This window comes from Borostomias antarcticus (genome assembly GCF_949987555.1).
Source record: "Borostomias antarcticus genome assembly, chromosome: 14".
Classification (NCBI taxonomy): domain Eukaryota; kingdom Metazoa; phylum Chordata; class Actinopteri; order Stomiiformes; family Stomiidae; genus Borostomias; species Borostomias antarcticus.
In genome coordinates this window covers 15,162,333-15,175,712 of record NC_140247.1, presented here as the reverse complement: position 1 = coordinate 15,175,712, position 13,380 = coordinate 15,162,333, and positions in this window count along the sequence as shown.

Genomic DNA, 13,380 nt, shown 5'->3' with positions numbered 1-13,380 from the left:
TAGGCTACTGGTTTCCAGCTCATAGGCCTACCGGCCCTCGATGTCACCTCGGACAGGGCGATGGATTATTAAAGCATCACTTTGCGTAATTTCCCAAAGAGACAGGCATTTGTAGGAATACACTACAGCAACAGAGGACTAGAAGGTCTGTCAAGCCTTTACTCCATTGGTTCCGTTTTATCTTGACAAGTCAAATCAAATGCGTCCAAAGTGGCCTGTTCGGCCACCGTCTGCTGCCTCAGCGCGAGGGAGTTACGGACGAACATAACGATCATCTTAGCGACAGTGTTTTAGATACTACTCAGGGGTCTCCCCCGGGGAGTCACCTATTGATCCATCCGCTGCATATTTTTCACACTTAAGTGGCTCCGACACAGAGAGAGAAGGAATATTGATAACGCATCGACCGTCCGTCGCTCTTCCGGAGAGGAGCGGTCATCCGCTAGGCACCGCAGAGGGACCCTTGACCACCCCCACACCCCCGACGCCCTCATCACCCTGGGACGAACAACCACAACACCCACAGCTAGTTACTAGATATATCTACATATGTATACAGCCTGGATGTACTAGACTATCTATCTATCTATCTATCTATCTATCTGTCTGTCTGTCTGTCTGTCTGTCTGTCTGTCTGTCTGTCTGTCTGTCTGTCTGTCTGTATGTCTACAGTATCTATTGTTGAGATATCGTTGTCTGAGTAAACGTATTACTACCACATGACATCATCATTCTATAAGTAATTAAAATATCCTCAAACCCAAGTGTGTGTGTGTGTGTGTGTGTGTGTGTGTGTGTGTGTGTGTGTGTGTGTGTGTGTGTGTGTGTGTGTGTGTGTGTGTGTGTGTCAGAGGCCCATAAAAGCAGCCTGACCTCAATTTCCTCCCATGCCTCAACTCATCCAGACGGTACTTAACTGTTGGATCCTTAAGACTCAGCAGATACATAATAAAGACTAGATGTTTTTCTTACTGATACTGAACTATTGAATGATAATTGTCTTCTCACTGTTATTGAACTATCACTGTAGATGATATTTCTCTGATAAAGGATATTTTGGCTAGTCTGCTTGTACTGGCATAAAGCTAATAAATGCTCATTTAGTTACAACTTCATAAAAGTTGCTGACCTAGACATGGCTGTTATACTGCGACATAGAATGCTGTATTGTTTCAGGCACCTCTGCGCTTGAAGTTGACCGCACCTGCTCAACTCACACATTGAACTATACTTCTCCTTCTCCTTCTTCTCCTTCTTCTTCTTCTTCTCCTTCTTCTTCTTCTCCTTCTTCTTCTTCCCCTTCTTCTTCTTCTTCTTCTTCACCTCCTTCTTCTTCTTCTTCTTCTTCTTCTTCTTCTTCTTCGTGCGGGTTAGGTGTTGTGTTCTCCTCTCCCCCCCAGGCTCGGGGCCGAGGGGCTAGTCGCAGTATAACAGCCATGTCTAGGTCATCAACTTTTATGAAGTTGTACTGTAACTTAATGAGCTTTTATGAGCTTTATGCCAGTACAAGCATCTATCTATCTATCTATCTATCTATCTATCTATCTATCTATCTATCTATCTATCTATCTATCTATCTATCTATCTATCTACAGTATCTATCTATCTATCTGTCTATCTAAACCTCTCTCACTGCAACCGCATCACTGTGTCATTTGCCATCACCCGCTATATACGGGTCAGGGTGGCCGAACCTGGGTCACAGTTGAACAGCGTCCTTCGTAAAAGAAGCATACTACTATGCACGGCGAGACGCACCGGTGAAGCCGATTTGGGTTTCCAGAGCGCTTCAATATCCAACAAAACGTGAAGTAAGTAGCCCTGAGAACCAATGGTTCTGGAGCCTAGTAACTAGTGGCCCATAGGGCAGGAGCCTATCTCCTGATTCCATAGCGTGAGGCAGCTTGACCTACAAGTGGGCCTACACCCCCTGGACATGGCGCTAATATGTCGCAAGGACTTACCCACAATGCAACAGTGCTGAGTGCCAAGCAGGGAGGCATCGGTACTTTGGTATGACTCGGCCGGGGATCGAACTCCCAACCTCTCTAACCACAAGGCCACTGAGCTGCTTAATATCTGGTGAGGGCGACACTTAACCCAGCCGTCCGCCTCGCCTGACCACGCCCCCGTCTCGTCTCCACGCCGACCCGCGTGAGGCGGTCCTGTCCGTCCGGCGGGCCCCCCCCCCCCCCCGTCGCCATGGCAGCACGGGATGGACGTCGCCACACACACGGCGTCTCGGTGTTACAGGAGGCCAGACACGGGGCACTAAGAGGAAAAAGTCATGTTTATCAAGCGGTGATAAGGTTACACACAACCCGGCCCTCCACGGGGAAATTGAAACCATGGCCCCTCCGACCTCGGAGATAATTGAAAAACGAAGGCTCCATCACACACACAGAGACACACACACCGAGACACACACACAGAGACACACACGCACACACACACGGACACACACACAGACACACACACACAGACACACACATACACACATAGACACAGACACACTTACACACACCCACACAGACACACACATATACATAGACACAGACACACTCACACACATATATACATAGACACTCACACACATACACACACATACATAGACACACGCGCACAATACACACATACATAGACACTCACACACATACACACACACACACACACACACACACACACACACACACACACACAGAAGCTGCAGTTTTCCATGTCTGTTACAGATTGATAGAATGAATTAGGTCATAAAGACAGAAGCTGGTGTGTGTGTGTGTGTGTTTGTATGTGTGTGTTTGTGTGTGTGTCTGTGTGTGTGTGTGCGGACTTTGGCTTTGAGTGGGTTTTGATTGACCAGACGGAGGCGGTAGCGTGACCTTTAACCTCTAGTCACTAGCTGCTCTAGGGAGAGCTGTAAATGATCTCTGTGGTGACGAACAGAGCTAGTTGCTGAGGCAGGCACACATACACACACAAACACACACACACACACACACACATCTCCTAGTGCGCTTGCCCAGAGTTACTCTGTGATTGTAAATAAAATGTAAGATTGAGTTAGGTGAATAATATACTAGCAACTGGGTATTTCTTTGTCATATGAGTGTGTATGTGTGACCTGTCTATCGTCGTTAAGAAAGAAAGAAAGAAAGAAAGAAAGAAAGAAAGAAAGAAAGAAAGAAAGAAAGAAAGAAAGAAAGAAAGAAAGAAAGAAAGAAAGAAAGAAAGAAAGAAAGAAAGAAAGAAAGAGAGAGAGAGAGAGAATGTGTGAGAGTATGCGGCTACCTGCTGTGCTTGGAGTCCGTGGCCCTATGGTTGACAGACAGGTTGAAGGCTAATGTTTAGAGAACATTTCCATGCTCCATTTCTCAGATACTCCCCCCCGCTGCGCCGGTCCTGCCCCCCCCCCCCCCCCCCCCCATTCCCCCCACCCCCACCCACCGGCTCGGTCCGACCTCATGAATATACAGCTTCCATCTGCGGGAAGGAGACAATGACACCGGAGGAGGAGGAGGAGTAGGAGGAGGAGGAGGAGGTAGCGCTTCTGCTCCATAACTAAGACTGACACCGCCCCGGGACAAAGCTAGCCACCGTCTGTCTATCAGACCCCGCCCCTGGGCGCCGCGTGGCGTTCCTCCCTCTCTCTCCCAGACGCTTTAGATGCACTTGGTTCAGCTTGCGTTCTGGTTTTTTTTAAAGATTTTGCAAAGACTGTTGGGTTGATCATGCTAGGAGAGCAAAATCAAGTGCACCCGATGTTGTAAGGAGAACGTGTACTGTTTTACCCCCAAGGGCCCGAAGTTGTCTAAGCTACATGGACACACACACACACACACACGCACAAACTTGCGTCAGTTTAAGTAAGGAGCCATATTGCTGGATTGCTTTAGCTGTCCTAGAGAGAAGCATAGCGAGAGCTTAAACTTCCCAGAAGGAAATCAGTGGTGCTTTAGTTGTCCAGACGCCACTCAACCCCCTCGCCAAAGCCCCGGCCTGTCAGTCTCCCTGTCCTGCTTTCCGTCAGCCAATCCTAGGCTCTCCAGAGTCCCCCCAGCTTTCCCTAAGCCAATCACTCCTCCTGTTATTGCAGCGCGGTGATGTCATCGCCGGGTCATCGGGACCGGGTCAGAGCTGGACGGGAGGCCTCTCCGCACGTCAGCCGAGTCACGCGGCGACTTTGATGACGACGGCGGTAATTGCGAAGCCCCTGACAGTGACGGATGGGGCGGGGATAGGACAGGGGGCTTCGGACTGACCTCCGGACCAATCACGGCACTTCCAGGTTAAATGCGGCCCTCGGGCTGACCACTGTAAACCCCGCCCCCGCCCCCCCCCCCCACCCCTCCGTCTGCTCTGGGATAAAGAAATGAATGGATGAAGGAGATAGAGAGAGAGAGGAAGAGAGACAGAGAGAGAGGGAGGAAGAGAGAGAGAGAGGGAGGTAGGGAGGTAAGGGAGGGAGAGAGACATTTCATTTCATTTATTGGTTTATTTATCAAGGACAAAGCCCACAGATCAACAGTCCGGCTGTATATGAGCCAGAGTTAGGGGCTCATGGGTTAAGGCGCGTAGCACGTGAAGTCCTTATTGCGGCGGCCGGGGTTCGAATCCGGCCCTGTCCCTGTGCTGTACGTCCTCCCCCCTCTCTCTCTCTCCCTCTCTCTCTCTATTCCACCCTTCCTGTCGGTCCACACTGTCCTATATAATAAAGCAGAAATGGCCCAAAAATATCTTGAAAAAAAGAAAGAAAAAAAAGAGCCAGAATTAGCTTAAAGGCTAGCTTTCATCGTTTATCCCTGGACAGGTGTCTAAAAGGCAACCAAAAATTTAGGTTAGTAAAATAAAGTAAAAAAGAAAAATGATAGAAAAGATTTTTTTTAAATCTTTAGTGACTCCAGAGACGATAAAACCTGGAAGGTCAAATTAGAAGACAATGACGTACATATAAGCATAGCGTACATAACACACACATTAAAACACAACAGAGAGGGAGGGAGAGAGAGAGAGGGAAGGAGAGAGAGAGAGAGAGAGAGAGAGAGGGAAGGAGAGAGAGAGAGAGAGAGAGGGAAGGAGAGAGATGGATTTGTGGATGCTTGTTCAGAATCTTTCGGGACTTTATAAATAAAGGTTAGAACAACGGATCGTGGAGAGAAATGAGATGTGGGAGAGAGCGACAGAGAGAGAGAAGGATTGTTCTTAATCAGGACTTTAAGAATAAGGCTTAGAACACCCCCCTCCACACACACACACACACAGACACACAGACACACACACACACACACACAGACACCATTCCTCTATATCCCTTTTCATTTCATCCCTGCCATTGCCAGTCAGCTAAACAAAAAGCGCTCTGGCGTTCCCCGGGTCCGTCGTCAACATCAACAAACAGCCGGCCTGCGTTTTATTTACGTTGCCAGAGGGGGTGTGGTTCGCCGAGGCCTGCCCCCCCCCCCACCTCTGATCTCCTCCCCCTTCGGCACTGGTGGGAAAGCAGTTCCGTGGGCCATGTGTTAAACATTAGAGCCAATCAGTGGTGGCGTCTCTGGCCGGGGTGGTAGATTGAGAGGCAGGCCCGATCGCCAAGGTGATAGATGGCCGCGCTCGCTTTCCGCAGACCGTATGGAAAAGATGGCGGCCCGTGCTACGCGGGGCCTGTTGGCTTTATTTACAACGGACGTCGGGGGAGGGAGATTTATCGTAAGCGAACGCAGGGACTTGATTAGCAGGAACATGGTTCTGCTCGAGGAGAAAAGGGGGGGGATAGAGAGTCTGGGGTGTGGATCTCTGGTAGTCATAGAGGTGTATTTTTACTCCTGGAAGACGTGAATGGATGGCGGGTTGGCTGCCCTCTGGGTGGCTTGGGGGCGGGGCCTAACGGTTTGGTAGGGAGATCTGACGAGGAAGAGGCAGCTCCCACCTCACCCTGCTGGCTGCAATTAGCATCATTGCAGTCATAAATCTACATCCTGGCTCTTCCGAGGCCTGGCGCTCTCTTGTTGCCGATGACTGCTTATTGTTTTATGCACATAGACACACACACACACATACACACACACACACACAGACACACACGAAGATCTAGCAGTCCTGTTGAGTTCCAGACTTTCCATCAGATCGTCCAATGATATCAGTGAAGACATTTCAATGAGACATTTTTCAACGTCATTGGAAGAGTCGACGGAAAATACTTAGGGATTGTTTCAGTAGCCATTTGTCTTGTAAAAGACTCTGTGACATATTCTCTCTCTCTCTCTCTAGTTCTCTCTTCCTCTCTTACTCCCTCTCTCTCCCTCTCTGTCTCCCTCTTTCTCTCTCCCACACTCCCTCTCTCTCCCTCTCTCTCTCCACACATACCCTCCTATAGCACAGTCGACCCTCTGGAGGTGGATAGGCCTCCATCATCTTCCCCTCTAACCCACTCTCCATTGATCCCCATCCTTCTCCCCTCCCCTCCCCTCCCCTCCCCTCCCCTCCCCTCCCCTCCCCTCCCCTCCCCTCCCCTCCCCTCCCCTCCCCTCCCCTCTCATCTTCCCTCTCCTCCCCTCCCCTCCCCTCCCCTCCCCTCCCCTCTCATCTTCCCTCTCCTCCCTTGCCGCTCACACACATCAGATCCATTCTAATATCATAACAGGAGTCTCCTCTGCAATTAGATCAATTAGACCCTTGCTCTCTCTGCCTGCACCCCCCACCCCCCCCCCCCCGACAGCCATCAAACACGGGCGCGTCCCCCGCCACTCCGGCCCATCATCGATCCCCCCCTCGCTCTCCGGTCATCCTTAATCACCGACCGCGCTCCTCTCCGCCATAAACAACCGTGGCGCCGCGCGGCTTGTCAGCCCCCTCCAGCCGGAGGGATTTATGCGACCCCGAAAGGCGCGGCTTCGCTCGGGAGGGGAGAGGTGCGAGCGGGCAACACGCCGGACGCCCGTTGGGGTCCTGCCCTCCCCGTGCCATAACTCAGCCGCCTTAAGAGCCTGGCGGGCCCCCCTGAGGACCCCCTGGAGGAGGAGGAGGAGGAGAGGAGGCGGCGGCGGAGTGATTTAGCGTTGCGGCGCCGCCCGGGTCCGTGCGTACGATCATGCGGCATGCTAAGTGATCGGCCGGCCGTGACGGGTCAGGTTATTGAGAAGCGCACGGCTCAACGCCGATGCGTATTGACACTTTTTGTTTCTGGGCTGAGGTCATCCATTCCAGAAGAGAAACGTAGGTCGTTCTGACACATTCTGAGGCAGCCGTCCTCTCCTTCTTCTTAACGGGAGCAATAGGCTATTCGATTGGTTTAAGCATGTAGGGCATTCCTCTTCTCTAACACGCCTTTGCTTTTAAAAATCTATCGCCGATTGAACTGCAGTCATAGAAGAAGAAGAAGAAGAAGTAGAAGAAGAAGTAGTAGAAGACGAAGAAGAAGTAGAAGAAGATGAAGAAGAAGTAGAAGATGAAGAAGAAGTAGAAGAAGAAGATGAAGAAGAAGTAGAAGAAGATGAAGAAGAAGTAGAAGAAGAAGAAGAAGAAGAAGAAGAAGAAGAAGAAGTAGAGGAAGAAGAAAAAGAAAAAGCAGAAGAAGACAAAGAAGACGAGGAGGAAGAAGAGGAAGAAGACAAAGAAGAGGAGGAGGAGGAAGAAGAAAAAGAAAAAGAAGAGGAAGACAAAGAAGACGAGGAGGAAGGAGAGGAAGAAGACAAAGAAGAGGAGGAAGAGGAAGAAGAAGAAGAAGAACTGAGGGGCTTGACTAAGACTCTTGGTGCTGCTAGTTGTTGTTTCCTGGAATCTGCTAGTCCCTGGCAGCAAAGACGCTTGGATTCTCAGAAGTCTAGAAGGTTTCCAGTGGGAGAGAGTCAGCCAGCTCCGTGGCTAGCAGGAGCAGACCAGGGCCTCATAGTGGAGAGAGTGTCATCCATCCTCCACTTCCTGCGGTTGTGGCTGTGGGCGGGGCTTGGGTGGTGGACTTCAGAAGGAAATATTATTTGATGTTAGAGAGGCTGGGAAGCATATTGCATCTAGGGTAATAGTGCCTTTAGTCAATATACCTTGCAGATCCTTCTGTACTTAACACATGCAGTTGATATTAGGGCACTTTTGAGATTTTTTGTTTTTTGATTTTTGAGATTTTTTGAATACTTTTTTGAGTGTAACTGCCTCTCTCTCTTTCTTTCTCTCTTTCTCTCTCTTTCACACCACAACCTTCTCTCTCTCTGTCTCTTTATTTCAAACCACCTCTCTCTCTCTCTCTCCCTCCCATTCTCTATCCTTCTCTTTCACACCACCTCCTTCTCTCTCTCTCTTTCTCACCGCCTCCTTCTCTCTCTCTTTCACACCACCTCCTACTCTCTCTCTCCCCTTCTCTCTTTCTATCTTTCACACCAACTCCTACTCTCTCTCTCTTTCTCTCTCTCATTCTCACCACCTCCTTCTCTCTCTCTCTTTCACATTCTCTCCCCCTCATTCTCTCTCTCTCTCGGTCTCTCTCTCCTCCTCTCTTTCCCCCCGCCCACATAAAAGGCCTGACATCACAACACAGGGACAGCCCACCACCTAGAGAGAGAGAGAGAGAGAGAGAGAGAGAGAGAGAGAGAGAGAGAGAGAGAGAGAGGGAGAGCGCGATCTGACGAGTCTTTGTTGACAATGTGGGTCTCTTTGTAAATGTGACGGGTGACCGGCGAAGGGGGCTGCGAGGCGTCGTCGTGACTCCCACGCAACTAGCCCCAACTGCCACTAGCTGCCAATCAAACGCCAGCCACAGCCAATGAGAGCGCCTTCGCTCCCCACCACCTTTCGGACGGCTAGAGTAACCAGACTTGAAAGCAATGTGACAGTCATTGAAACCCCCTTTGACGGCATCATCATGATGTTTGAATACGCTTCAGTCACCATCCGAGCACGTATGAACACTACAGAGCCATGGTTGTCAAACCACCTAGCAACATCGTGGCAACGTTTGTAAGGCGCTTTACACATGTGACTACTATTGAAGTTCTGTGGTGAAAAGGAGAGCTGTGACATCCTGTCTTCTAGAACTCACGTCGGCACATTTCTGTAATGGCCGCCAGTCTGGGGCTGGACCTGTTATGATGTTGTGTTGGAGATAAACACAATCCAGTCATGTAAACTACATCTTTGTGTTTGTTTATAGGCCTACCTAAGATTTCCCCACACTGGCCTATTGTTTAGGCTATATTTTAGAATCACCAAGTTTATGTCTGTGTTTTGGGGGTGAATGTTTGGATGGCACTTACCACATGTGATGTGTTATGGAAGACTGCTTTGTGCGGTCTGTGGGCATAGGATCGCATGCCATCTGAAGTCTGGGCATACCCGGTCATACCGGTGGATAGGCTTCTGTAAACTCATCTGAATAGACATGAGGGGACATTATAGATTAACTGTCCTTTTCTATGTGGCACCTAAATGTTCTCTCTTTGAATTCAGACTGAGTGAGAAGGGTGCATGAAATAAAACTCATCCTAGTGGTTTTGCCGGACATTACTGACCACTAACATTGTATTCTAGCGCCATCTACTGGTGAAGTGAAGGTAGCCTACTGCACTGTCATCTTTGGAGACAGTATGCCAGCTCACTGCTCATCTGTCATACACTTCTCAAACTCAATTAATCTTCTTAAAGCTCTATGAGGAGTAGCTATGTAGAAAGAGCCTAGACAGATGAACAAATATAAATTTGAGTATATTAAGTCTCTAAGATACAACTTTATGAACTCACTTTTTGAACGTGTTTTTATTTTATTTTTATTGTATTTTATATTGAGCACAAAAGGAAAAAAATCTGCATTAGGCCTACCTTAACTCTTAATAATGTCTCCCCGAAAATGAACTGTAAAAATTATACAGTTATAATTCTACGAAAGAAAAATCAAGCAATAGCCTATAAGCCTATTATCAAAATAGCCTATAGGTTTGATGTTATACAAGGTAATAACATTAAAGCCGTTGAAAGACGGTTTAACATTAAAGCCTATTTATCAGGCCCTATATTGGAAATGTGAATTTTACATTTGGACAAAAAAAACTCCCATATACTAGGCTACTATATTATTACTATGTTTTTCCAAATTATGGCTTTTCACTTGATTGTCCTGTTGACGATATTCTCAGTAACCCTCAGCCCCGCCTGTCTACTTACATTTTCAGAGACCTGTCACCCTATTTACACTTCACGACGATAAATCGTTTCTTTTCTCAAATTTCGCATCCATTTACGAAGATCGGGTGCGCTCGTGGTCTGAGATTGCGCGGGAGGGTTTATTTGTTTTAGAACGAGGCATCATTTATATCCCCGCGCGCTCTGTTTGGGCAGATGTCGGGGCTCGCGGTGCGCCAAACGGGACTACGTGTTTATTTGAAATGGAGCGTGTGGCACGCTAGGGTAACGAAAGGGCCCGAGGAGCATGTGGTCGTACCGTCGCTGATTGAAAGACGCGAGTTTGGCAGCTTGGCTCATTTCTTGACGAGATGCAGGAGACAGGAAGGGTGTTATGTTGGAAACAGACCCGCTTGTTACCAAGAGCGCACGGAGCCCCGGGGCTGCCGGTCCCTGGGCCTCGGGTGTGGGCTGTTGGCTCTTGGCGAACTGGCCCGTATTCCTTATGGCGTCGGCATGAATTGTGATAATTAATTTCATAGGTCCAGCTGGAACTTCATATAAATTTAATTACATTTCCACATCACATTAAGTTTGAAATTTCACAGGCATGACTTGTCTATTACGCAGAAATATTGGATTGGCCTAGTGTACATGAAATTCATTATTTTCTGGACAATTTGTACGCCAACGGGAATGTCGATATGGAAATTAAAATTGGCTGGTTTAGTAGGCTACGTGGCTTAAATCCAAATGCACACATGTCTGGTTTAGTCCAACATTTGGTACTCCCCCCAGATGACAACTAAAACTGCAATTTCTAGACACTTCCTAAAACCTAATGCTGTCTATCTGGATTGTTTAAGTAATATAGCAAGAACAGTTTTAACAACCATTTGATAGTATAGGTTCGGTTTCATATAGGCCACATTTCGAGTGAAATGCAATAATTTTCCAAACCCAGTGTTTGACTTTAGAGCACATGAACGTATTTATTCAATATGTAATTCTATGATCTTATTTATAAAACACAGCAATAGAAAGTCTCTTTGTTTGAGCACTGCTGTTGATTGACAGTTTGCCCCTACCGCCCCCTCCCTCCAGCCCAGCCCACGTTTACATCATCTCCCAAATATCCAATCAGACAAAGACCAATCTGTCAATGTCAGACCACCGACCAATCACCACAAGGCATGGTTGTGCCTGCCAACCAATAAGAGTGAGACTTCATTGTGTATGGTCGTATAAATCTGCTCAGGGTGTGTGTGGCACACACTCAGTTGAGCAGCAGCTGGAGAATCTCCCGGAATAAAAAACGGCCCCAGTGGATGATTGAATATCGCCTGACCAGACAGGCATGGAACAGTATTGCTTGGCAAAATGGCAGACCACAAAAAAACGACATTTCTGCTGCATTTTAAATGTAGGTTTATGTGGGCAGCGTGAGGCCAGTCGGGAATCCAGTGCAGAGAACAGGCCCAGCTGCATCTGTCTGACTGCATTAGATGTGTTTTGTTAGAACTTTGTGTCCAGGTCCTACATCTGCACATGACTACATTGATGTGAACTCAACACCACAAAACGACCCTAGCTGAAATAGATCATTGGCTAGTGAATTCAGAGCAGACAAGAGCAGTTTACCACGTGTCAGCAGACTAAAGCACATTTCATCTCTCTCTCTCTCTCTTTCTCTCTCTCTCTCTCTCTCTCTCTCTCTCTCAACTCGAATCAAAGGGCTTTTTGGTGGCATGGGAAACGTTACATTGCCAAAGCAAACATCACCCAAAAAATCACAAACATGTTACAATATAAATGTAAATACAAATAGGTGAATTGAGTGAATAAGTATGTGTAATATTTACTAATGTATTAAAATGCTAACTTTTAAGTTTGTACAGTGATCAGTGTGACGTGCAGGGATACTGATTGACAGTCTTTATGGTGGTCATGTTCCATTGGACTTCCTTTTCCTGTCACAACTGCTCACAGATATTGCTGCTTTGTTTGCACAATGCTGTATTTCCCCCAGCAGATATGGGAGTCAATTCTCATTAGTCAACTTTTCAAAATAGTTGTGTGTGTTTGTAATCTGTGGGCAGTATGTATCGCTGATGTCCTGGTGCAGTTGGCAGGTAGTTAAAAAGTGCAGCTGGGTTTCCAACTCTTTTTTTGTGAGCAGTGGGAGCACAGTCTGTCTCCTCTATGGGTGCACAGTCTGTCTCCTCTAGGGAGCAGGTCTGCCTATGGGTGCACAGTCTGTCTCCTCTAGGGAGCAGGTCTGCCTATGGGTGCACAGTCTGTCTTCTCTAGGGAGCAGGTCTGTCTGTGGCGGTCTCTCTCCATAGCGAGGCTGTGCTCTCTGAGTCTGCACACAGTCAAGGACTTCCTTAGTTTTGGGTCCGTCACAGCGGTATTCTCCCACTGTGTTTTCTCTGTTTAGGGCCAAATAGTATTCTAATTTGTTCTGTTTTTTTTGGGCAGATTCTTTCCAGTGAGTCAGATTTTCTTTTAGTTTCCTTATACGTTGGTTTAGTCTGGTGGGGTTTCTGTTTGGTGGCTCTGCTTGTGTTAGTGGACAGAGTCCTAGGACCAGCTCTCTGAGGGGACGTCTCTCTGCAGTCTCTCTGTGGTCTCTCTACAGTCTCTCTGTAGCTGAGGGCTTTGTTATGGAGTGTGTCTGGGTCCGTTTCCTTTAGGTGGTTGGAAAATTTACAGTAAATGCTCTCGTTTGAATTTTGATAATCAGTGGTACATCGTCCTAATTCTGTTCTGCATGCATTGCAAGATGCCAAACCTGATGCATGCTGGGTAAACACTGGTTTAGGACAAATATGCCGTTTCTTTTGAAGGCTCTATGTCTCTCTCTCTCTCTCTCTCTCTCTATCTCTCTCTGTCTCTCTCTCTCTCTCTCTCTCTCTCTCTCTCTTTCTCTCCCTCTCTCCCTCTCTCTCTGTGCGTCTCTCTGTGTAACACAGCCCAGTGCTGCTCTTGCTAAGTGCTCCAGAGATAATTCCCTGACCCGGCTCTTGGAGACTCTGACCCCAGCGTCCAGCTCACATATTCCAGGAATCCTGTCCTGGAAACCCCCTCCTGGCACCTGGAGGACACGGCGCTTCTGCTGGTCTGGCCTGAACAAATCATCCCTGTCTCTCTGTCTAAGCTGTGTAACATTATTCACCCTGTTTGACTTGGCTCTCTCTCACCTCTCACAGGGTGTGTGTGTGTGTGTGTGTGTGTGTGTGTGTGTGTGTGTGTGTGTGTGTGTGTGTGTGTGTGTGT